Here is a 27,609-nt window from a genome sequence, read left to right as displayed (position 1 = left end):
AAGAATACAAAGAACCTTTGAATGGAAAGGCCCCATATAGATGGACAATCAGAGATTGGAAAAGAGCATGGGACAGGCATTTCTCAAAGGACCCCCTTCCTCAACAACCACCCAAGGGTATGAGGCGATGTTCTGTGTTTTTTGAGTTTCCTTACTGGATCAATTTGAAGGTCCAACATTTTCTAGATCCAATGTACATATTAAAAAACATAGGCCAGATGATCTGGGACCACATCATAGGCAAGAGCAACAATTTTGGCATTAAGGAGGACTTGAAACATCAACGCAGATTGCCAGCATTAGCAATTCCGATGATGGAAGACAATGGGAAGTATCGTCTTCCAAAGGTACCATGGATCCTATCAAACACTGACCAAATCAAAGTGAAAGAATCTATTGCTTCCATCAGAACATCTACAAGTTACATGCGGTCTTTAAAGGGAGCATTCTTGAAGATAAAGAAAGGTGATGGACCCCTATTACACGGTTGAAATCCCACAATTGGCACAAGATGCTCTAGGTGATTATCCAGCCTTTACATTTATCTTACTTGTTGCTTCTCTAATGTTATTAATTTTTAAAAGACCATGCAGTTCATCTTACCATTGAGCATCAGTGGATGCGAAAGCAAGAAAGGACGTGATGCTATATATAAGATGGGAGAGCTTGTCAAGTGGTGAGCTCTAAGGAGATTGAAGTTGCGAAGAGCTTGTCATCGCTAACATGCTCACCATTAGATTTAGATTTAGTCATTTGTTCATGCAACCAATTAGGCCGTATTTATGAACGAAGGTATTGGTTTGTCACATACAATCACTCCAAGAGCAAGATGTATACGTACTAGATGACACAGGGAACATAGGAACCACTATGGACGAACACAACAATGATGATGAAGCAGACATAGAAGGTAAAGAACTTCTAGCACGACCGCTTGACGAAGCGAATGTGAATGATGTCGATGAAGAAGAGCAAACCTGACATAGAAGATGAAGAAGAGGATGAAGAGCTAGAAGAAGAGAATGATGACGAGGATGATCGTTTCGATCCCTATGCTGATTTTGATGAGCTAGGACTCCACATAGACCACGTCATGGCTATGGAACAAGCAGATGATGACATAGTAGATGATTAATTAAGGCCATGTTTTAATGCATTGTAATGAGGATGTTGTAGCTAATGGGATCACTTGCTTTTGTGAATGCTTTGTTAGTGATCTTTTGCTAGCATACATTGTAACACATTTGTTTGATCTCTCTGTGTGTGTGTGTGTGTGTGTGTGTGTGTGTGTGTGTGTCTATGGCTCGTAATTCGTTTGTAGATGCGACGAGCAGCGACAAGGCGAGTTGAGGTGAGGTGGTCATTGTAGAGGGATGAATTCGCTAAGATGATGTACGTTTGGACGAGACGAGGGAGGACATGGATGGAAAAGGCATGTGCACACAAAGGGGGGGGAGGGGGGGGGGGGGGGGGGGGGGGGGGGGGGGGGGGGGGGGGGGGGGGGGGGGGGGGGGGGGGGGGCTACCATAGAGGGTTGGAAGGGAATGCGCGATAGATAACTAGTGAGGATGGCAAGATGAGCAGTCTCTGCTACTGTGTAATTTTGTGGTAGGAGGGGGGATAGAATATTCCAAGGGAACCCTAACATTTAATGGATTTCTTTTGAGGAGAGTCAGTAAGTAAGTATAGTATATAGAGAGGATACAAAATAAAAGTACTTTTTATTATATGTTTTGTATTATATAAGGGAGAGATGTGAACGGGTATATCATAAGGGGTATATTATATCCATAATAGCGTATCTAAGAGGCTATAAGCGAGACAAATGTTGAAGCTATCCGCACGGCAAAGACTGTAGCTATCTGCACGGCAATCAGCTAGGCAAAACCTGCGGCAAAACAACATTTGTAGTCTCTCTTCCCCCACGCCTCTTCTCTCTACTCTTTCTCATCCTGACGCGGTTGTCATGTGCGGCAAAGACCTCATTCCCTTATAGTGGTAGTTTGATGGGGTGTATAGGAGTGTGGTGCAAAAAGCAGGTGGAAGGAGGATTGGTGATACAGGATCCTCAAGGTAAAGTTATCTTTTCTTAATCTTATGATCTTGAGGATGCTCACACAAACAATGAGGCTGAGTATCTAGCTCTCCATCTAGGTCTAAAGCATTGACTAGAGCTTGGCATTTTTGAACTCATAGTGGTGGTTGGATGAGGCGTATAGGAGTGTGGTGCAAAAAATAGGTGGAGGACTGCTGATACAGGATTCGAAAGGTAAAGTTATCTTTTCTAAAGCTTATGATCTTGAGGATGCTCACACAAACAATGAGGCTGAGTATCTAGCTCTCCATCTAGGTCTAATGAAATGACTAGAGTTTGGCTTTTTGAACTCACAGTGAAATGTGATGCACTCTTAGTCATCAAGAAACTTTTGGTGTAGTGGTAGGTAAAGAGGGATTCTCTTAAGCATTGATTTTTTCCTATTAAGAAGTTATTAAGGTTTTTTGAAGCAATGCAATTTAAGCATGTCAAGAGGGAAAAAATTCAAATAGCAGATCACTTGGCTAGTAGTTGTGTACAGGTGCATGTAGCAAGGATTTATATAGCACAGATGCATATGCAAGAAGAGAGAATTTGAAGGAGATTGATGAACTTTTGAGTAAAGATTAATGTTTAACAGACATATCCAGGCTACAAGAAAGAAGAATTGTTCAAAAAGCTTGCAAGTTCACCTTGGTAGGACAAGATCTCATGGTTTATGGCCGTGACAGGTTGCTGAGAAGAAGAAGAATCCTCTACAAAGAAGAAATTGGTATGGTGTTGGAGCAGTTTCATGAAGAAAGTGAGATCAAGGCAAATATCAAGTACTTTTTTGTATTCTCAAAGCTCGGTCCCGATGGTCTCCTATAGTGCGAGATGTTTATTATTGGTGCAAGACCTACCATGAATGTCAAACCATGGGAGAGAAAAGGCTGGTGGAAAAATCATAATGGGCTATCATTGCCTAGAGTGCATTCAAAAATGGAGTTTGGATGCCATTGATCCACATTAGGAAAGTTTTGAACTCGGTCTTTTAAGAGTGCTACATCATCAAAGTTGTACAAAAGAAAGCAACCCGGTAGACCCCTCTAAATATTTCTCAGAACCCCATGATATGACCTATCATTGGAAAGATTTTAAAAAATGGATTCTAAAGAGATAAGGTCTGAAAAGTTTGGATAACTTCTATGAAATTTATGCCATTTTTTTTCAATCAACCAATTTTTGTTACCGTTACAGTAATCTAAAATCACCTTTTTCTAGATCTATATGAAGGCAATGTCCGATACATGCATGCTATATATCAATAGATAGCATTTGAAGAGAGTAGATTCTAAATATCCAACCTCTGACAAGTTTGAATCTTATTTACAAAAATTTTAACGATCCCCACTTTTTGAAATCTATGCCACATCAACAATTCTTACAAGGCCCAAAAATGAGCTCAAAATTTTCCTAATGCTTTCCAAGTAAACTAGCGATAAGATGTACATTTTGGTGGCCATTGATTATCTTACTAGGTGCATCAAGATGAAAGATGTTAAAGAGGTAAATGCTTAAACCATAGCTCACTTTGTTTTTTATTGCATTTTTTCCATTTTGGAGTACCTTGAGTGTTGATTTATGATAGAGGTTGAGTGTTTTGAAGAAAATTGGTGTGTGTACTAGTAGAAAAGCTGGGCATCCAACACACGTTTTCTTCATCCTACCATCCTTAGTGAAATGGTTTGGTTGAGAGTTCCAATGGGTAGATTGTCAAGATGCTTACAAATTATGTGTACAAACAAGTAGAGGGTTGCAAAGCTAACCTTGAAAAGTGTTTATGGGCTTACAAAACATCCTACAAGGTTGCCACTAACTTTACCCCGTACAAATTGGTATATGGAAAAGAGAAGGTACTACCTATACATACCCGGTTAGGTGCATTCAAAGGTACGTTACAAGTTAATATAGCTAAGCAGGATTATTTTCCTTGAGGTATAACTTATGGACAAGGAAGTTGGAGTAGATTCCTATGTGAAACAAAAGGAGAAAAGAGTTCCAAAGTTTAACCAGGCGGCATTCACCTAACAAACAGATACAACATGACAATTTAATGATAAAGTATGAAAGTTTTCTCTATTTCACATTCGAAAAGAAGTTTAAGAAGAAGTGGACATGACCATGTAAACTATACAAGCCTTTCCCTAATGATACCTACCAGTTGGTGCGAGTGAATGGTATTTACATCTCAAGCATATAGTCAATGGTGTGCGGCTCAAGTAATACTTTTACATGGAATTGGTGCTAGACATGCATCAAATCATGGTTGAAGGGGTTGGGTCAAGATGCCTAAAAAGGAGTTGAAAGGCATCAAAATAAAATCTTGCACATATTGTTTTTGTAGTTTTTTAATGTTTCTTGAAATAAATTTTCTTAGTTTTGTAGTTTCAGAGTCAATAAGCACCTTTTTTGTTGAGCATAAATGTTCAATTAGTGGGTTAGAAAATGATGGTGCAGCCAAAAAAGTTCCAAATTAACTAGCAGTGGATATGAGCCAAGCCAAGGTCGTATACAGATGAATGCCAAAGTGCAACAACAGGTATGAGGGACCAATACACTCAAAGGTATCTAGAGCTGCATGCTTTTGGTGTTTTTTTGGGCCAAGAAGTCATGCTCTAGGGCTATGTGAATGCTAGAAGCTTCTAAAAGTGCAAAGATAACTTTTCATAATAAGGGGCCCTTCAGAGTTCTCTCCAATCTCGTCTAAATAGCTCATGAATTGGAGCTATATTGCTCAATTGCAGTTGGAAGGAAAAAGTGGTTTGCAAATCTCCATCATGTGGAACATGAGTGGAAATGACTCAAGTCATATGTGTGATGGTAGGATTAAACTGCTCTAACTGTGGTGCATGTTGGTCTTTCAGATCTACAATTGGAGTTGAGATGGTCAAGTTATGATGAGCAAATGAAGTTTCATGGAGGATAGGTTTTACACCCTTTTGATCACCTCGAGAAGTGTGCCATTGGAGTTTATCTAGAGCTCACTAGAGTTCTCCAAGATAATGTGCAACATGTAAAGTAAGCTAGAAGTAATATCACACCAATTTAAAGCTCTAAGCAATGAGATATGCCTAGTCAAAGATGACAGGATTTAGAGGCAGGTGGTGGTTAGATGATTTTTTGCCATTTTTGAGGCGATGGTCGATGGCCTTGAAAACATCTAAATACAAAGGTGATGTGGAGGTTCGAAGTTGACAACATGGGGTCTTACCATTATTATATAGAATACTTATCAGAAATGGAGCCAAAGGTTATGAAACTTTCCAAGCAGCACCAAAAGAAGAAATTGCTTTGAATTTTAGAGGAGGTTTTTTCAACCCCTGAGAGCATTCAACGTGGGGATGCACATGGCAGGCGGAACCTGCTCTCCCTCCTTGAACATGCACTGTATGGGTGATTTAGTGGTGACTGGTTGGCGGGTCACATTGACAAGCCGTGGGCATGGGGCCATTTCACATGAAGGCCAAAGGGCACCCCTCTTTTGTTGGGGATAAAACCCACCTCACTAGCGATATCGCAAGTGCTGCTCAAGCGGGGGGGGGGGGGGAGATGGTTTCTCATGCGAGAGAGAAATAGAAGAAAAAGGGTGGCTCATCCTCCAAGTCATGTATTCCCATGCAAAGTATGCTTTTAAAAATTTGGACAAGTTGGTGATTGAGGAAAAACTACTAAGAATGTAAAACCCCTTTTATAAATAGGGTTTTGAAGTAGTCTGGGGGACTTTTTTCTAGTACTTGGGGAAGGATAAGCAAGCATTTTTAAAGGAAAAGGTTCTTATAGTTTTTTCTAAACAAGATCAAGCTACCATTGCTCAAACTCTGTGTCATTTTTCCCTCCCCTTTTTCTTCTACTACTCCCTTATAGTGTGGTGTCGATTGTGTGTGCGTACGTGTATGCCCGAGAGAGAGAGAGAGAGAGAGAGAGAGAGAGAGAGAGAGAGAGAGAGAGAGAGAGAGAGAGAGAGAGAGAGAGTACCAACTCCCCTACTGCCTAGCTTCAGTTTTGCCCATTCAAGGCCAACAATTTGTCATGTACCCTGACCTCTTTCCTCTAGTCCCCCTTGGAGGGTAGCTTCGCCCAGTCGATCATGTCCCATATCATGATGGCCCCTGCCTGGTCTTTTTTGGCAATAATGACAATGAGTTTGTCACAATGGGCTTCTGCATGCACCAAAGGGTTGAGGATCCCAATACCACCTTGGTCCTTAGGTCTACCAACACATTCCGTTGGCACATTACCATGATAGAATTAATTAGGGGAATCGTGAACATACACATGCACACCCTCTATCACGTAGATTTAGCTATTATTGGTAAAACAAAGCAGTAAATCGACTTTAGAAGCTTATCATGGCCAAAAAGTTAGGAGTTATGAATGCCTCCGATGAGATTATCATTGATAGCCCATAACAATGCTATACTTACACTATGGACATACTTAAAACACTCCCACCGCCATGCAAGAAAGTGGATACTTTTTAGTATTATTCTTTCCCATTAACTCACAAGGTATGATATAGGTTTTGAAAAGTGACGACTCAAGGTATGAATGCTACTTATTTTTAGCATTAAAAGTGGTGTTTGAGCTTCGACGTCAAGTAAGGACTCTCAAAAATGAGAAATAAAGTAGTAGTAGAAAAGCCTAAAGGACATTTTCATCTGTTACGAGGATATCAATCTTGTGTTAAATACAATTTTTCTAGAATGAGGCAATCACTTTTCAATTAAATGGTCATTTTTTGATACCTTATTTTGTCCTCATAATTTTGTCCAATTGATACCTTACATCCCTTGATCGGTAAAATTTGGCTCAACAATTACGAAGTTATTATAAACTGGATTGCTATGCACTACGGACAATATTTTCTGAGATTGTGTTATAGAGAAGATGTAGGAGCAGCATGGTTCAACGAAGTCACAGTTTATGGAGAGGCTTCACAAGGAAATGTAGGGAGCATCAAATCCAAATGATAATTCTACGCACAAAGGTTACTGCTAAGAGTGACTACATTTTGTGCTCGCGCATGCATGCCTGTCCATTTGAGAACTCATCTTGTAAGAGATAACGAAGGAGCTGTGTGTGTGTGTGTGTGTGTGTGTGTGTGTGTGTGTGTGTGTGTGTGTGTGTGTGTGAGAGAGAGAGAGAGAGAGGGGCGGAGGGACCTGGGTGACGAGTCTTGAATTCAATCCGTGTGTTTCAAGAGCCCGCCGTGAGATAAAGAGAGAGATATTTTTGCTTCTTGGAGGCGAGGGTATGTTGGTAGATTGTGGTGGAGAGGCTACTGCTGCGCAACGCAGTAGGAGGAGCCTCCTCCTTGCCCTGTGGTGGGGTCCAGGAAGGCGCCAAAGCACAGGTAAGGTTGGTCAGGTGCCCAGCTTAGCAGGAGAGAGTGGCCCGGGGTCAGTGTGAAACGGGTGCCCTCCCACACGTCCCGGTACTTGCAGCGCAGCACAAAATGGTGGCCCCTCTTTTTGAATATGGTGGTCTCATGAAGAGGCGCGCAGGGGCTCTTGAGCAGCGAAACCGCTCTACCTATCCAGCCGCCCAGCCTTATCTGCTTGGAGTATTGAAGCTTGGCCAGCGTCATGGTGTAAGGCCAGTGAGAAACAGAGAGAGAGAGAGAGAGATGACTGCTTTCGTCAAGCTGCCTCGCAGTCTCTTTTTATGTCAGCATTCTCGTCGACGGGTCGCTGCTAATTTGCTTCCGCGAAACAACAGCGCAATTCCAGTCTCCAAGCATCCCGGATGCAGTTTCCTCGCGATTGACTTAGTGGGTTACGCATACTTTCAATGTTTTCGCTGCGGTCCTTGCATTTAAAGCATCATTTCACTAATTGTCCTTTCTTTACTTTCTTTTCTTTCCTTTGGAATCTTACTGTTTTTTATTCTTTTCCCATAAAGAACGAAAGCAGATTTATATTATAAAAAGAACTCAATTACAAAAACCATGGCAAAGGGTATGGTTCGGTCTTCCTGTTCACATTGTGACCGTATAATTTCATTTAAGACCTTACTTTACTTCCTTTTGCTTTGTAATGCATAAGAGAAACTTCACCTGAAGGTTGAGATGTAGGATTTAGTCTGTCAATGAGTCCTTTCGTTTCACCGCGTTAGGACTAGATCACATGTGCTCTATTCTCAAACGATCCAACTTAAGCTTTCGATCATTACTCGTTTATTTAATGCGTGAAAATGTAGGTTAAAAGTTTCAAAGAAAAGCTAAGAAATATCCGTAGCTTGAATCATTTGGTGATTGTTGTGATGAGACAAAAAACGACACATCGCCTACGGGCGCCACCCATCATATGACATATCGTCTACACTGGCTATCCAACATCACTTATTTAGAACACTCTCTAGAAGTATGCCTCGGTGATAACATCATCCAGCTCGCCAAAGCCTATGGAGATGATGTCATTAACCTACCTAATGGCCTACACACCACTATTTCTCACGTATATTATGTCCCTGGTCTCAAGAAAAAACTCATCTTTGTCAACGAGCTAACCAACAACAGCATCATCATCAAATTCATGCGAGAAAGCTACCACATTTTGGCACTAAACAAAGATGGTCAGTATGTCACACTTTTCATAAAAACACAAGAAAACACACTCAAATGGCATTATAGACTAGGACATATTTCTCAACATGTTTTGCACCAACTCACTCATTGCCAACTTGCACTAGGTCTTCCCAAGCACCTCACTCACATCACACTTTGTGAGGGCTGCATTCTTGCTAAAGCACATCATGTCCCATTCCCCACTTCATCATCACGAGCCACTGCACCTCTCGACCTCATCCACTCTGATGTTTGTGGCCGATTGCCAGTCAACTCCCTCACTGGCAATAAGTATATGCTTACTTTTATAGATGATTTCTCAAAATACACAACTGCTTACTACATGGGCGAGAAATCCTCAACCTTCTCTCATTTTTGCACATTCAAGGCATTAGTTGAGACTAAACATGGCTGCCACATTAAAATTCTCCGCACAGATCATGGTGGACAATACACTTCTCATGCATTCAAAGATCTATGTCTTTCTGCTGGTATTCGACATGAATTCTCCATCACCGACCACCCACAACAAAACGGCCGTGTCGAGCGCAATAATCGCACACTATTTGAAGCTGCTCGTACCATGCTTCTTCAAGCTAGCCTCCTAGACACCTATTGGGAAGAAGCTACTGCCACTGCGTGCTACATTCAAAACCGCATTCCATCCACCCGCAATCCTACTACTAGACCCTACACCCTCTGGCACGGTCACCCACCTCATCTTGGCCACCTTCGCATCTTTGGAAGCATTGCATACCCACTTGTGACGCAACCTTTATCAAAACTATCACCACGTGCTGTCGGCTATGGTAATCGCTTTGGCATCAAGGCATACCGCCTCTATATCCCAGACCATCACAAGTTTATCTTTGCCTGCACCGTCGTCTTTGATGAAGAATTCATTATCTCAGGCAAATCTTCTCATCAATCTTTGTTGACGGCCTCACCCACACACACACCCATGCAAATTTCCCACCCTTCTAGGCACAATCTTGAGCCTCCCTTAACCATCCAAAGGCCTTTCCTCATCGCCCATCCACCTCCTCGTGTCTCGCATTCTCATACATAGCCAATTGGCAACACTCCTGCAGCACCTCTTACACCCATCTCCTCATAGTTGACACCATCACCAACACCGTCGATCCCGACTACCGGTCTCACCTTCACAATTGCCATCTTTTTTCTGCAACTCCCATGAAACCTTGCCAGTTACTCCCATCCCAACAAATGTCGACGAAGTCGAGCCTCATAGCTCTACTTCTGCCACCTCACCATCGAAACACACTTCAGCTATACACTTGGACCAAGCCGCCTCTACCTCGCATGGTCGTACCCGCTCTCTTCGCGAGATCTATGAAGCCACCAATTTCTTTGTTGTCCTCAGTGATGAAATGATTCTTGAACATCCACTAGAGCCTCTTGAAGATGCCCTTCCCCTCTCTGTTTTCGATTCCCTCACTTCTAGCGAGAGCAAGGAGTGGCATGCCGCCATATTGGATGAGCTCCAAGCCCTCAAAGAAACTAACACTTGGGAGCTTGTGCCACCTCCTAAGAATCATAACATTGTCTCTTGCAAATGGCTATTAAAGAAGAAATACCACCCCAACGGCTCAGTTGATCACTACAAGGCACGCCTTGTCGCTCACGGCTTCACTCAACAACAAGGTGTGGATTACTTCGACACCTATTTGCAGTACTGGGTATGACTGCATTTCGGCTTCTTATTGCACTTGCTGCTAAGTTTAATCTTCTTTTACATCATCTTGATTTAAAAACTGCTTTCTTACATGGCTTGCTCCAAGAGCTCATCTATATGCTACAACCTCCTCATTTTGAAGACCCTCACCACCCTGATTATGTATGTAAATTGCATAAGCCCATTTATGGATTAAAACAGTCTGCATGAGAGTGGTACATCCGCATGCACCACTACTTGCTCAAATGTGGCTGGGACCGTCTTATGGAAGACTACAATATCTACATATGGCAGACCTCTAAAGGCATGGCTATCTTAGGCCTCTTTGTGGATGACATTCCTCTTCTTGGCACATCAGAGTACGCAATTGATTGCATCTCTCATGAATTCCCAGTAACCGACAAAGGACCTATGACTTATTTTCCTACTTGCTCAAATGTGGCTGGGAACGTCTTATGGAAGACTACAATATCTACATATGGCAGACCTCTAAAGGCATGGCTATCTTAGGCCTCTTTGTGGATGACATTCCTCTTCTTGGCACATTAGAGTACATGTTGCTACAAGCAATTGATTACATCTCTCATGAATTCCCAGTAACCGACAAAGGACCTATGAATTATTTTCTCGGCATTGAAGTCATAAGAGATCCAGTAGGTAAATTTATCCAATTAGCCCAATCCAAATACATTGAAGAACTTCTCCTCTTCTATGGTATGTCTGCTTCAACCCCTGAGTTTACCTCTTTGCCTGTTAAGCATAAGCTTGCTCCTGAATTTCATGATTACACTCACACTAATGCACTCTACTGCCCATCCTTTCATTTTCCAAAATTCTATGGACAATTATGTTATCTTATCTCTTGCACCAGTTTTGATCTTTGCTACACAGGCCATATCCTCTCTCGCTCTATGTCAAAGCCTTGTAAAGTGCACAAGCAAGCTGCAAAGCGCACCCTTCGCTACTTACGCACCACTCAACACTATGCCGTCACTTACTATTACGACCCCTCTAGCCCCATCTCTATTTCAGGATATGTTGATGCCAACTGGGCGACGACCCTCGATGTTTTTCTATAGGGGGCTATGTATTCACTTTGGCTGGTGGTCCTATTTCTTGGCAAACCAAATGACAATGTTCTATTGCAAGTTCTTCTATTGAAGCGGAATACGTTGCTGCTGCTCTTGCCTTTCGCGAGGCTCTTTGGATCTTTGAATTGATCAACGAATTGAAGCTACCCTTCAATATCTCAACTGATCCAATCACTCTTTTTTGTGATAATCAGTCTACCATCACACTTACAGAATCACCTTCCTTCTCATCCATGCTCAAACACATTAAGATAAGCTTTCATCTCTTGAAAGAATTAGTCGTAAATGGCTTCATCAAGCTAGTGCATGTTCCATCTGCAAAAAATTGGGCAGAATTTCTCACCAAGTCTGTGCCCGCCACTAAACAAACAACTTCATCTCGTAATTTGAGTTTGATCCCTACTGGATGAACTTAGCATGTATCTACGACATGGCTACTTCACAAAGCTCTTTTGTTCATCAATCTCAATGCGTTACAACGAGAAGTCCACCCTTAAGGGGGGATGTAAAAACAACTTATGATTTTAATAAGTGTGGACTTCCTTTCCACCTACCTCTTTTGCCAAAGTCCTTACACCTAATTCCCACATGGACCCTTTTTATGTATGCAAGTCTCAACATGTGTCTATTCCCACCTACCTATAATTCATATGTGATGGATAACCCTCACTCCCTCAACTTGTATATAAATCCCATTAGCTGCCCTCATTTGTAACAAGGTGTTCACTCTCCATTCAAGTGCAATCTATTGTCATTGCTCTATTTCTATCTTGTAGTCTCTTATGTCTTGACATTAGCATATCAATTGATATTAATCACATTTAAGTTAATCTCTAAGTTCTCACACGAACGACTGTAGGAGTTGGGGATGAGGTGAACCGAGCAGGCTTTCAGGAGCTGCGTTTGAATGGAATGAGAACAACGGAGCCGCAGGGTGCCGACAGAGGAGGATGATGGGAAGAATTGGGAGCAAGGCGGCGTTATTGGAACGTGTTTCCAAGGGGATTAATGTAGCATGACGGGGAAGTGTACAACATTGGGAGTGGAGAGCAACGGGACAATGTAGCTTTTGAAGAACGAGGCTGCGGCAGTTCGGTTGGAGGGGGCTAGCTGAAGAGGTGGATGCTCGAGGGCTCCCGGTTGACACAAGGAGGTAAACAAGGCTAAACCAGCTAGGGCAAGAAGCTCTGATAGGGGAGAAATGGTTAGCTCTTTGCCCACTTGAGAGGAAGAATAAAAGTTCTGCAAAAGAGCTTGAGCATGAGGCTAGACTAAGCTAAAACAAAAGGAACAACACAAAAGAAATGGTGATGGTAGGCATGATAGCAGAAGAGAACGCCACAATTGACACAATGGAGAAAGTCACTGAACAAATGATGATGGAGATTGTAGTAGACATGATTGACATGAGAGAAGATATTAATGACGAAGAGACCATGATAGAGAGGATGAATAGAAGGGATTGTAGCCACAAGGATGGTGTTGAAGAAATCATAAAGACCATGATGGTTGCATTAATAGATAGAATGCAGGCATCGGTGATTGCATTTGTGGGAAATTTCCCTTGCTTTTCTTCCATTGAAAACATCCTTGAGCTTCCTCACCCTTCCCTTGCAACACATGCATATGTGGAGAAAAGCCCTTGCTTTGCCTCTAGTGAAAACATCTGTTGAAATCAAGACAGTGCACAGAGAGATTCTACTCGTAAAATAGAGTGCTTATTAAAGTTACGTGCCAGATGGCGTTTACAATAGGAAAGCCATGTAGGCTTATTAACCTTTTACAACATGCCCCCTTAAGCCAAATGGCTTTCAACAATAAACTAAAGACAGGGGTTTTTATTCAATGCAGGGATAATGCAAAGAGCCTATATGTTATAACATTTACATTATCCTCAAACTATCCAGGATCAAGGTTGGACTTGAGTTGACGAAACTCTTTTAGCTCATTCTTCATCTTGAATCTGGGACAAGAGTGACGAGATGATCCTTTATAGATAAGCTGATCACGCAGGAACATTCAATTCTTGAGCTTGTTTATTCACTTTATATTCCCCCTCCAAGGGATCGAAAGAACTCGAATGTCGATGGAAAGGTTGGATGAGGTAGCTGTTGCCCACAGGTAGGACATGACTATCCCGAAACCCAGGTACGGAGGTGATTTGGAGACGAGGATGAGGGAAGTGCTGCAGACTGGGGGAGAATAGCAGGTGGTGTGGACACTTCTACCATCAGTGGGTGGGACTTCATCTTCACCGGAAGCTATGCGGCTCAGACTTGAAGAAGTCAAAGCTGTTTTATTGGCATGAGAAGGGGCTCCGACATCAAAAGATGGAAATAAAACACCTGTACCAATGCTTGGAGCCAACTTATTAGCAGTAAAATCTAACTCCAAAACGGCCACGCTTACCTTGTTATTAGTGGCGTCCAAAGCTGGTAGCAGCAATGATGTTTACTTCTTCTTGGTAGTTTCATCCAAGGGTGGATTGTCCTTGGGCTTGCCCATGGTCGTGCAGGTCAGAGGCCGTAACTATATTGATTTTATTTGATTGCACGGCTTGTTGTTGATGAACTGAGGCCGGTTCTGGCAACATGCAAGGTTTTGCAATTTGCACTGTTTGGCTTGCCCTGCTAACTGTGCGCAACGAGTCAGAGGTATAGGGTTTATTTGCTTGCCCTGCTGTTATAAGTGTGCAAGGGTTTGAGGCTTGGGGTTTATTCGCTTGCCCTGCTGTTACTGCACAAGGGTCAGAGGCTTTGGGGGAGGCTTGTAAAGGATCAAAGGGTGTCATTTCTTCTGCTCTAGCAGCTTTCTCGCTTTAGCTAGGAAGGCTGATTCAGAGGTTGTGCTTATTTGCAAAGAAAAAAAAGCTTTATTATGGAAGACGTGAGGCACCTAGGTTGAATCATTGAGGAGGTCACGGGCTAGACAAGGAGCAATATAGAAGTCTTCCATGATCGAACCTTGTGGGATTCGCTCTATATACAAAACGGGATGCCACCTGCGAGCGAAAATCTTTGACTCCTATATACAACTCATATTAAGGAATATGACCCCCCTTTCTACGTTTATATGATAATCAATACAGAAAACTATCATACCCATATCTTACGTATAATATTTAGGTCTCACATGATCTAACTGAGTAAAACTATTCAAAGAGCATATAACATAGTAGCTGGCAACGTACTCAGAAACCACTTCTATTGATTCAATTCTGACCTATCTAAATTGCTCAAAAAACGTGGTTATAGATTTGTCCTAGATTTTTCGTGTAAATTGACATCTATACAAATTCTTTATAGCTTTCATCCCTCAACAAATAAACTATAATCACAAAACAAACAATTTATACAAAGCGATGTTAATTCTTGCACGTATCTTTGTAGCTACTATTGACTCACAGGTTTGAGGGCAGACTCTTTTGGGAAGCCATGATTTTGAAACACAAAAACATCCTCTCATTTTTTCCTTTTCTCACTTCTCATTAAGCAAAATTTGGACTCACAAAAGGGCCTTTTAAGGAGTTTGACTTTACCTCTCTCTACCAAAACGGGCACATGGATAATTTTTTGCAAACAAACTCTAAAGTTGGCGGAGGTTTGACAGTTGGAATATCCTCTTCAAGCTCTATCTACTGATATATAGCACGCCATGAGATTCCTCATATTTTAGAAGATTCATCAAAAAAAGAATCTTCTAAAATATGAGGAATCTCATGGCGTGCTATATATCAGTATATAGAGCTTGAAGAGGACATTCTAACTGTCAAACCTCCGTCAACTTTGGAGTTTGTTTGCAAAAAATTATCCATGCGCCCGATTTGGTAGAGAGAGGTAAAGTCAAACTCCTTAAAGAGCCCCTTTGTGAGTCCAAATATTGCCTAATGTCCCTCCCCCCCTCCCACCCCCCACCCCATAAATATGATACCCCTCCCTTATTTTTAAGCTTGCGAGATAAATTATTGGGGGCTTGCCCTTAACTTGTACGCTTATGTAACTTGTAAAAAAAACTCCCTCCCCTGCACTTACGTGGTGTGGTAAGTTTTCCAAGGTGAATCCCCTGGGGTTCGAACCTACCTTGATACCATGTTGAAATCAAGATGGTGAACAAAGAAGACATGATAGGCGTAACTACTCCGAGTTCTTGATTGATTCTGCTCGTTAAATAGAGTGCTTGTTACAGCTACGTGCCGCTAGATGGAGTTTACACGTGGAAAGCCATGTAGGCTTATCAACCTTTTACAATAACATCCTTGAGCTTCTTCACCCTTCCCTTGCAACGTGTATCCTGTAGAAGTAATTGCATAAGAAGGGAGATATATCAAACAAAAGGATCATGAAAAACTTGTCATGCTTTTGTAAACATGGCATAATTAGTGTACATATCAATCAGAGTATTACCATGTTTTTTTTCTCAAAGAACATCTCAATAACAAACTCATCTCATGAATGATCTATTTCCTATGTCAACGTCTCCCATGGCACCACACGCCTTCAAGCACAAGTTGTTGCATTTAGAAATGGGACCGCTTACATACTTTGGAAGCAAATTGCCTTGCTCATGTTGTGGGCATACCTTGTAATAAGTGTTGTCTATGATACTAAATTTTGGACCACAAAAGAATTAGCCATTGATTTTTTAACCTTTTTTTATTGGAATATAAAAAATATGAACATGGTATATATATAGATATAAATAATAGAGAGAGAGAGAGAGAGAGGCTTTGCCCACTGTGTACCACTTCTCCCTTTGGATCTCATGCCCTTGACTCTCTTCCTCTCATCCCATCGCGTGGGTTTCTTGCTTCATACCATTTTTGGCCTTCTTCCACGTCTTTCATGCTTGGCAAGCTTGTAGCCTTTTTTCTTGTTTTAAAAAAATGAGTATTATACTGAAGACTCCCAAGAACTCATTCCAATAAGGCCTTTGTGGCTTGCATCGTCCAACTTGTGGAGCTTTCCCAAAGGATCTACCTGGATTTTTTTATTTTTCAAAGAGTTACAAAATTACATGTACAGAGGGTTTTAAAACTAGAAAATTGATAAAAAGTTACAAGTTTATAAAGGAAGAGGGGTCTTTTAATTTATGGTGAAGTATGTGTATAGAGGGGTTTTATAAATACCTCTTGAATGCAGGTGCTATTGGTATTTTTGATAGGTGGACACCCCCAAGGACCTTAATCCATACCATTGTTAATTGCAACCTCTAACACGAGTTGGTGTTTCCTATATATCCATAGTTCACCAAAGCAACTCGAGTGATTACCTCGTAAATAGACCATGTCAACGTAGAGACACCATACAAAGTAGAAAAAACATAAAAAGAACTCATCATAATGCTCAGCCACATATATTCCAATGCTTCATCTACCACCCAAGATGATGTGATCCACTTTGAAGTAGCAACTAGGAGGCCATTCCAAATGCCTATGCATAGGCATATCAAGAACATACACTAGTAATCTTTCTACACTGCACACACTCTTTAGGTAGAGTCTATAGGAGAGGAGAGAGCACTTATGAGTTTCAATCAATGTGACCACCATCATCATTGCCCTCTCTCTTAGTTGAGATTTCGTGCTCAACAAAATCATCAACTAGAGAAAAAAATGTCACTAAAGCATCAAACCTGTAAAATCATCATTAATAACAATCTATGTACAAATCTTTTCAATGCCCAAGCCCTCTAAGGAGCCAGATAAAGATAAAGTGCAAAACAAGTCAATATAGGAATCCTCCTCAATCAAATGCTTCCCCAAAAAATGTAGAACTCCACTTGGATCCCATACAAAAACAACCGCCATTCCATGTATAGAAAATGCAACAAAGTCTCCTTCTAAGTTTTTGCTGATAGTTACATGACTTGCAGAGGACTCTCTTGTTTGGCATCACATTCATAACTTCTATATGGGTGAACAGTGACCAAATATCATTCCCAATTCTTGTTGATACCTACCTCATTAGCATGATCAAACTGGTAGCCTCCAAGAGGCAGTAAATAGCATACATCCTTGCCAAGAGGCATAAAAAGGCCTGAAACACATTCAATGCATCTTTATAAGCATCATAACCCAGTGATCACCAATGTCATACACAAGAGGCCTATACTTACCTAGCTTTAAAACCTCACAACTGACCTCCATGAACATTTTTGCATACAAGTGTAAGGCCAAGGGTAACCAAGTTAGGCAAGGCCTAGTGGGAACTTAACTAGCCGATAAATAGGGGTTGGGGTAGGTTGGGTGGAGCATCTTGTTTCCATCTCCCTTTGGTCTTATCTTGGTATCAAGGGCTAGTGTTCTATTCTAGGAAGGAGGGAGGTAGTTGCGTGCATGTAGAAATTAAAAGGGAAGAAGCCACGGATCAGGAGGCAAGTAGGGTAAGGAGTTCAAAATCTCCCCTACACACACGGCGGTAGTGACCACCACCAAATCACCTGCTCTCTCTTGTTGGGTGTGCATAGGCCTACAAATCATTCTCATTTCTATGGCATGCCCTATGGAGTCTCCCCTCATGCGCTATCTCCTCTCCAAGCCTTATGTAGCCAACCCCACTACTCACCATAGCTTTTGGGGTGGGCATTGGGTTCACAATTTAAGGCCACCATTAACCCCTTTGGAAAAGTTTGGGGTGGCAAAGGATCTTAGGGACTATTTCTTGCTATGACAGTGTTGATAGCAAATGGAAAGTCAAGGAAAAAGCATACAAATCAAAGAAAAGGAGTGATTAGCTCAAAAATTTTCTCAGGGACTGCTCCTTGTTGTGACGGTGCTGATGAAAATTGGTGAGTCAAGGGAAGCATACAAATTAGAAAAAAGAATCATTGAATTCACAAATTTTTTGAACTTCAATTACCAAGGCTCGGTTTGGTGACGCATTGCACTCAATTTGGTGTTCATTAATCTTCACCATTTGTGAAAAACAAAGCAAGCAAATGTTAGTTTTCACAATTCTTCAAAAATCCAATCTTGGGAGAAAGAAAATCTAGTTTCTCTGCCCTATTTGCAACGGTCATTTTGATGAAATTTGGGAATTGTTATCAATGTGCGTTTTCTTTTTCCTATTAGAGATTGCTTTGGCACGGATAATTTTTTCCTAGATTTGCGGTTGATTCTCAAAAAGGTCTACTTGACCTCCTAATATCTTCACAAAGCGGATATTTCTACAAGGTATTAAGATTTATTCTTAGTTTAATACTACACCATGGATTCAAACATAGGTATGCATCATCAATTTTACTTCGAGCGTCTTTGTAGGGTGCTCGCACGGCGACGGGCATGGAAGATAGAATTAAGTTGATTGATTTGAAAGATTATAGGGCATTACAATCATGCACGACTATCATTGAAACAAATTTTGTAGCATTGAATAGAAATTTCACAAAGCTTTCTTATATGGTAGTGTAGTATCTACATCAACACGACAAAGAGGGTTGCAATTGAGCACCACGCCTAGGGGTCCATCAGGCATTGTGCTTGTAAACCCTACCCCTAGTTTGTCAAATCAAGGCTCCAACATGGGTTTGTTGTCCACTCTCACTTAGAAAGTTGTGGATGAGCTATTGAGAATTAACACAAAACCACCACCCTTTCATGGGGAGGAGAAAGACTGCAAGAAGGATATAGTGAATATCCTCCTAAGTAAATGGGATGGCATACATGATCTACATTGGACTTTTGATGGAGTCAAAGAACTGAAAATTAGTTTGACAAGAAGGAAAATTAAATCTTGAGGGACTTCCAGCTTGAATCCTCCTCCCTACATCCCTATTTATAGGCCCTTGTCCTTGTAGGATTACATGCCCATGTAGCAGTCAGCCCTTGACCTCCTAGGGTTGCCCTTGGTATGAAATTACTCCCCCCATTGGAGAATTCTTTTTGTCCTAAAAAACAAAAGTAAGAAACTTTTTCTTAAGAACACTAATGTTTTCCCAAGTGGCATCTTCTTCAGGTCGATCTTTCCACTTGACTAAAGCTTGTCAACGTACATGATTATGCATACGTAAATCATGATAGTCTAAGATTTATTTAGGTTCATGCGTTTGGGTAGGAGGTTAAATAAATTCAACCCGAATGTGATGGTCAATGGAGGGTCAATGACATTGTCATCCCGATGCAACTGTTTACGTAAACAACTTACATGAAATACAAGATGAATACGAGACTGTGGTGGTAATGAGAGTTTGTAGGCTCGATCATGAACTCACTTGAGTATTTTGAAAGGCCCATAGTATCTCGGAGTTAATCTAGGACGGTTGGCCCAATCTCAATGCTCTAGCACACGCAGAAATACCTCTTTTCCTTCCATGAAGCTAACTTGCCGACATTTTTTGTCAGCATACTTATTAGACTGATCCTACGCTTGTCAAACATTTTGAGAAGCCCGTTTCAGCATATCCATATGGTCTTGGATAAAATCCTTGACTTGTTGGATTTTTTTAGTTACCAACCTCCTCGGAGGGTTCACAGTTCAGTACTCCCCTATATAACGTGCATTTGTGGGGTATTTAAAAAAACCCTTTATTAACATGTCTGAATGAGTAAAATAACCCCTTATTTTATGATTTTTTTTTTCAAAATTGAATATAAAGGCCCCTTATTTTAATGTATCTCTGTTAAATTGCCTAAAATTTTTGCATTTTAAAACCCATCCTATTGAGCTCATGTTATACATTAACATGATTCCATAGTGCACCCCCTGGGCCAACCCCACCGTAGGTGACCTAGGTTTAAAACCATACATTAGCATGAAAGGACTAAATCTAGTTGCTACATGCTTAGCACTGTTGTACACAAACTCAATAATAGGTAGATACTCTTTGCAGTTTGATTGCTTCTTGCTAACGTATGCTCCTAGCATATCCTCTAGCACTTGATTGACTCTTTCAGTCTCACCATATATCTAACTATTGAACTTGGGATCACGATCACTCACAATGTTACTTGGAAATTCGTAAAACTTGTACAAATTGTCCACAAATAACCTGGCTACTTTTAAAGTCTTAATTGTTGACTTGGTTGGAATAAACTTGCATAGTTTAGTCAACCAGTCTACTACCACCCATACCGCATCATGACCTTCGAATCATGACCTTGTACCATGTTTGATATACCCACAATGCAATCCATAAATATGCTTTCCCATTTACCATTAGAAATCTCTAATGAATGTAAGAGACCTCCTACCTTTAGGCGCTTTGCTTTGTTCGCTTTGCATTTTTGGTAATGCAAGACATAATCTAGGACATATCCATGTAAACCTGGCCATTAAAATTGTTGTCTTATGACAGCATAAGTAACTTTAATGCTTGGGTACCGTGCACTTGGACTGTCATGACATTCATAACGAGCTTGGTGCCAAATGTCCGCATTCATATCGCTACCCAAACTCTCCCCTTGTGGAGTAGGTACCCATTATCGATGGAAAATTTCTTCCATCTTTACTCGATAGAGGAGAACGAAGTGTGGAGGTCAAGGATACACTACTATCATTAGAGTGTCAGGACAAGGATCCTAAGGAGCAAGGCTCAACCTAGGGGGTCAGGGACTTGAGCCAGGGGCTCGGACTGGACCAGTGTGGACTGAGGATCCATATTATGGCTAGGGCTAGTAGCTAGCCTATATATAGGGTGGTGGATCCCGCATCACAGTCTCCTAGGCCTTATATTGGTATCAGAGCTCAGGGAGGAGGGGATAACTAGAGGAAGGAAGGAGGGAAGGAGATCGGTTGCATGAGGCATGCATGGTCTTGCTCTCGTTTGTTTTCGGCGAGCTCTCCATGGAGCTTCTCTCTCGAAGGAGTATATGGCTCTCTCTTGCCCATCAAAGGCTATGGTGATGTTAAGAGGGCTCTCTCCATGTCTTTGTCTCTCTCTCACGACGTGCTTGCATGCATTTTCATGCTCAGGAAGAAGGACGAGGCATGGCCATGGGCAGTGTCCCCTGTAGAGCCAAAAAGACATAGCTACGGGAACGACCGCTTGCATGAAAGGAGGATTGGGATTGATTTCCACGAAAATGCTTGCACGTAGACTTGTTGGGCTCGCGCTGTAGTAGAGAATAATTTTTGACACAGGGACATATGCCCTCACGGCTTCTTGTAGACGCCGCCATAGCTTTCCTCTCCCTCTGCGCTCCAGGTCCGCCACCATCACTAGGCTATTTTCTAATTTTTTTTACAAATTGATGTGGGCGCCCTCAGATGCCCTAAGGCCACCCTAAGGGGCCACTCCCACAACATATTAAGAGACAACGGTCCCGGTTGCATGCATCGACCATGCGAGACGTAGAATGTGCAAGGTGCAGCATGGTAGTGATCATCGAGCCATCATGAAAGCGATTGGCTTGTCATATGATTGGTAGATTTGGCAACATGCATAAATTTTTCCATGCAAGGGAGGTAAGTTCTCAAAAAGGAAATTTTTCTTTTCATTTGCTTGAAGTTTTCACATCACACAGGTACGACTGATTAATGTGACGATAGTAGCCAAAGCTGAACTACCATATCGACACTTATTCTCAATAATGACATGCGAAGACGTGTGATCTTATTCCAAACAGTTACGAGGTTGGTACCAATCGGTACTGTCATTCAATTGCATTAAGACAAGTATAGGCAAGGCTTGCACTTGGTACGGAACAGATGTTGGCATGGTTGACTGATTGTTTTCTTTTACGAACACGGAAACTTAGGTACACTTTGTTTATATGCTTGCACTAGATATGGATTGTTACAATTATATGCTTTTAATATGGCGTCCTAACGATGAGGTGGTGGATTGACGTGGTCAAGTTTCTTTACATTTTGTTTTGACCTTGAACATGAACACACGGTCGTATATGGGTATATCGGCAATCCATCAGTCCTTAGATTGTAACAGGCTCCGTATGGCTAATGTATATTGGTTATGTAAACACGTATAGGCAAGGCCTGTAAGAATAGAAATTTGGCAAGTCTTATGAGTGCTGACCTATTATTTGTATCGTGAGGGAGCAAGGCTCCGTACAGGGTACTCATGTGAAAGGTTTGTGTAGGCAACATCATCTAGTTGGGCTACACAGCCAGGGTTTATTCAACCCTTTGGCATGTGAAAGCAAGTCAGGCATGGCCTGTGATTTGCGCGGTTAAGGTACTCAGCAAGGCCGATCACTAATTATTATTTCACGATGTTGGCAAGCATGTTAGGCAAAAACTCCTAGGCCCGTTGTTTGCCATCAATGCAGTCAACCTAGATTATGATCCTCCAACAGCGGAGCATAGCTCCCTACCTTATGTGAAGCATGAATTTCCTTCCCACATGTGGCATAGCGGTTTCCAACGTTTGGAATATGCTAATACCATACGACCTTGGGAAAACTTTCCACGTTGTTTGCAGGTTTTTTAACTCACACGAGAGTGTGTATTTGATACATCCACTACCTCACTCATGGCGTACATATGGCTAGGAGATGGATTCAAGCGAACTACCAGAAACCTCGCCACAAGTGGGCGACAAGGTTAGTGCATTTCAAGTTATGTTTGTTTTTGTCTATGTTTTACTTTTCATTTTGAAAAAATATCTCTCTGTTGTGCAAAGCAAAGTGCTTGGGAAGACTCCATAAGAAGCCATTGTACAACGCAAAGTGCTTTGCCAGACTTCATGTGAAGCTTCAAATCAATGATAATGGCACACATCTTTGGCACTATGTAGATATAAGCTCACAGTTTACACAGTGGTGCATTGTGATGTATCCATGCCAGTGTAATCGTGCAAGGCACGTATACCAACGGCTTACATGGTTGAGACTGTCATAAAAGCAAGGGCTTATCATTCTATTTTTTGATATGTATGCATGGCATGCTAGTCTAATGGACATACAATACCCATCATTGCATACGCTTCCGCTATAGCACTAGCTACTCTGTCAAGGACGAGCTCAGCCGTTGCTATTTTCAAAATGTGACTTCTGGTACCTCTTTCTATGCGGGCATGGTACAATTACAATGATGTACGCTTATAGGATAAGTTACGACACAGATATGGTGTGCACAAGGCATACAACACATTAGAATAAGGGGATTTCCTCAGCCCAACATTCTCTCTCTATCTCTCTCTCTCTTTCCAACTTCTATGCGGGAAAGGTGAAACAAGGCATGATATTATTGCAATCTTTCTATGTCAATATGGTAACATGAAGGGTTAAGAGCCATCTATTGCCACCTATTTTGGAAAGGCTAAGAGCCATCTGTTGGTAATTCATAAGTGCTTCCTTTCAAGATCTCACAGCTCTATTCCACTGAGTACCCATCGAGTATGATGGCCAAGCAAGAGTCTTTCATTAGTGATTTTTTGGGCATTATTTTAGCACTCCACACTTTACGTGTGAAATTCAAGTTGAGTTTTTGAACGTCTTAAACTTGTAAGGGCTTATCTCTACCATGATGTATGGATGAAGCCAGCATTTCAAACCGCATGACTGTTCACGAGGATTTTTGGGTTTGAAAAATCTCTAGTTGTGAATACGATTCCAAATTTTGTGGATTTTCTATTTTATCTATGAGCGTCTATATGAGTACATTTGTGGGTACGACCTGGCGCGTACTTACTAAATTACTTAGTACGTATCAATGGTCAATTCTTGGAACCTTCACACTTGCATTTTCAAGGAAAGAATTCCCCAGACTACCAAGAGGTAGTGAAAAACTTTCAGTTTCCAAAGGACTGTAATGCCAAGGGAAAACCGATGGGGGGTCCCGGATATAGGTCAAGGGCCAGCTGCTCGTTGAGCAGTTTTCATGCAACATTTAACCAAGGGGTTTGACAATTTTTCTTTAACCAAGGGGTCTGGATTGCAATGGCAACACCCAAGGTTACATATGCAATACTACTTGCATCGCACTAATTTTCAATTAGTGTTCCTAGGCCTTGGCAAGTGAGAACTTTGGGCAGGTTCCTTTTATTACGAATACGTGAACACTATGTTCAGCCTTTAGGTATGCATGTGATTTGCTTTTGTTTCTTTTTTTTTTCTTTTTCCACGTAGGATGTACAATCTATGTTATTATCCATTCTTTGCTCTTATGGGAAATGACAAGGTCATGTAAGAGCCAAGAAATTTGGGTTGTAGTGTCCAAAATAAGTTTCAGCATTATGCATCTATAAACCCACTTGTAGGGTTTATTTGACACATGTTGTCACATGGGACACAACATGGTCTAGGAACTTACGAAGTTCGGTTTAGCCAGTGTGGAGCAAAGCTAATGAGGGTCCCTCTCACTCCTATCGTAGAGTGTTTTTAGTTACCTCCATGCACAAGTACATTTTGTACTTGAAGGATATTCTTTTTCCAGACATTCTTACATGAGACATATTCCACATGTGGAGATTATGTGTCTCTGGGACATGCATTGGGACCCCTATTTCAAGTATGTGTCACGACAAAGTCCCTAGGTGCTGGTCAAATCTGCTTTCTAGACCATTTCCAGCACTACGTATCGGGAACAATTTTGGTGGCCAGAAATTGTCGGATACTTAGAATGACTTGTTAAGGTACATGTACAGCTAAACAACATTACAGATGGTTGTTTTAGCATATAGCAAGCCTATGAGATGTTAATGAAAAGGTTTCTCTCTTTGTACCTAGACTTGAATAATGTTTCACCTTCTATTATGATCCAAACATTCAGCAAGGCTTGCAATTGATTACAACAGAAAGTATTTAGTTTCTTTCCACGACTATTTACATTCCTCTTCAATGTGTGCTAGGAGCATTACATTCGCCATAAGTATTGGCAGGGACAATTATGGATATACAGGTTCGGATCTATTTTTTGCTAAATGGATGCACACTAGGTGTTATAGGCCTAGTGTTTAGCAAAGATGGATTTGGAATGGCATGTGTATTCGTCAAGTTGTTGCTTATGAAGCATTTTGCATTCTATGTGCAGTATCTCTATGAGATTACTTTTGGGTCTACCAATCACCAATAGAGGTCATGGCTCGGTTTGGGTGCTTGTGGATTTTTTACGTTAACCACGATGGTTATTCTGGACATTGTTGATTCCTCAGCAATGTTGTACAATACAGTGATCCCCGTTTACCAGTCATCAGCAATGTTATATGATAGAGTGATCCCCGTTTACCAGTCATCTGGGAAGACTATCTGTAAACCATGGGAAAACACACACCTCAGTACTATCAGTTATCCAATGGGATAGTCAGATTACGAAGTGTAATCTTGTGCTGAAGGTTATGCAAAGTGCGTACATTAGCACCAAGCAATCCAATTAATAAGCATTTATTGCTCTACTTGGAGTTTCTTACCATAAGTTAAAGCATGTTTGCAACGATGTTTAGTCTTTTCATGTTTAAGTCAGGTTCTCAACCTAGAACACTAGTTATAGTGGGGTTGTTTACTAATGAAATTTGAGAGCAAGTGAAGGACTTCTAAATTGTTGATAAGTTACATTAGCTAGTTACTTTCATAGAAAGTGAAAAAAGACACTCTTTTGAGTACTTTTTTTTTTGGGATAACTCATTTAGCATGCTCGTATGTGTTCTAAATTGGGTCTATACACTATGTTGGATAGGACTTGGTAGCACATGCCCGGGGAGGTCACCTAATAAAAATGTAACCTATCACGTGAGTTCAACAAAAGGGTATTTAAAGTTCTTGAAGCTTACATAAATATATATACAGAAGGGCATTATTTTTTCAATTTTGAAAACTAACTTACAGATTTAAAAAGAACAGGGTACATTATATTCCTAACAAAATTCACAGATAAGGGGTTTTACAAACATTTCTTGAACGCACGTGATATGGTAGTTTTACACATAGTGAACCCCCCGAGAGCACATGGCGTGTAAGGTTTCCAGTTTACGAAACCTTCAAAACTGTACTAAGCTTGAAAAACTTAAAGGAAAATACTATTGCAGGACTCCAAACACTATTAATTTTGGTATTTTTGGAATTATAAGCAGAGCTTTACTATGTCTAGAAATTTTCAAAATTTGATTCCGATAAAAACGGGAACAGTTACGGGACCTGGAAAATTACCATAGAAATTTAATTAATAACAAAAATTGGATGGGTTCATTTTAATCATTAGCAAAGACTTCTTTACACTAAGGTTCTAGAGTTAAATAGGAAATTCCAAATTTCATCATGGAAAATCTGCAAAAATCAAACAGGCAAATTCTGGAAGGTATGGGGTGAGTGTGGAAGCTGTGGAAACTTGCCAGGGCAGTGATGGCAAAAAAATGCACAAATTTCAGCCTGGGGGTTGCTTGGACTAGGGGAAAGCTGCCAGATGCCCAGGAAAAGCTATAAATAGGACCATTCTCTTCATATTTTGTTAGACTCGGAGCCTTGAGAATTTCTCTCTCATCTAGGGAGAAACACTACGCAGAAATCATTAGAGTTAAGTCTCTAATTGATTAGCCTAACAGGTAATTAACCTAATCCCTCTCAATTAGTAAGGTTAGATTAAGATAAATGATTAATTAATCAAAGATTAGGCCTATATAAGCTTCTTAAATCTATTTAAATTAATAAATCTCTAATGATTATTATAATTAAGCTTAGTGATACTAAGCTAATTATTTATCCTTTCATATTAGGGCTGGAATTAGCCAATTTAGCCATGAATTAATGGTAAAAATATTAATTAGGATTAGATTAAGTTGAATTATTTATCAGAGATACATTAAACAGTTAATAATCTAGGAAAATTATCCTATAATTTTCTGAGAAGTTTTCCTAATTAATTAGGCCTAATTACTCTGTTTTTTGAGCAATTTTAATAGGGGAAATTAGTAAATGGAATTCAAATGCTTCCATATAATTATCAGCGGTTAATTAGGTGTTCAATAACCCGTGAAAATTAGGAGAAGTTCAGAAAGTTAATTTAGCTAAAATACCCTATTTTTTGAGTAATTTTAATAGGGGAAATTAGTAAATGGAATTCAAATGCTTCCATATAATTATCAGTGGTTAATCAAGTGTTCAATAACCTGTGATAATTACGATAAGTTCAGAAAGTTAATTTAGATAATTATTTTAGCTAAAATACCCTGTTTTTTGAGAAATATTAATAGGGGAAATTAGTAAATGGAATTAAAATGATTCCATATAATTATCAATGGTTAATTAGGTGTTCAATAACCCGTGATAATTAGAAGAAGTTCAAAAATTTAA

The sequence above is a fragment of the Adiantum capillus-veneris genome, chromosome 9 (assembly GCF_014529385.1).
Source record: "Adiantum capillus-veneris isolate H3 chromosome 9, ASM1452938v2, whole genome shotgun sequence".
Taxonomy (NCBI): Eukaryota; Viridiplantae; Streptophyta; class Polypodiopsida; order Polypodiales; family Pteridaceae; genus Adiantum; species Adiantum capillus-veneris.
This window is presented reverse-complemented; position numbering follows the sequence as displayed.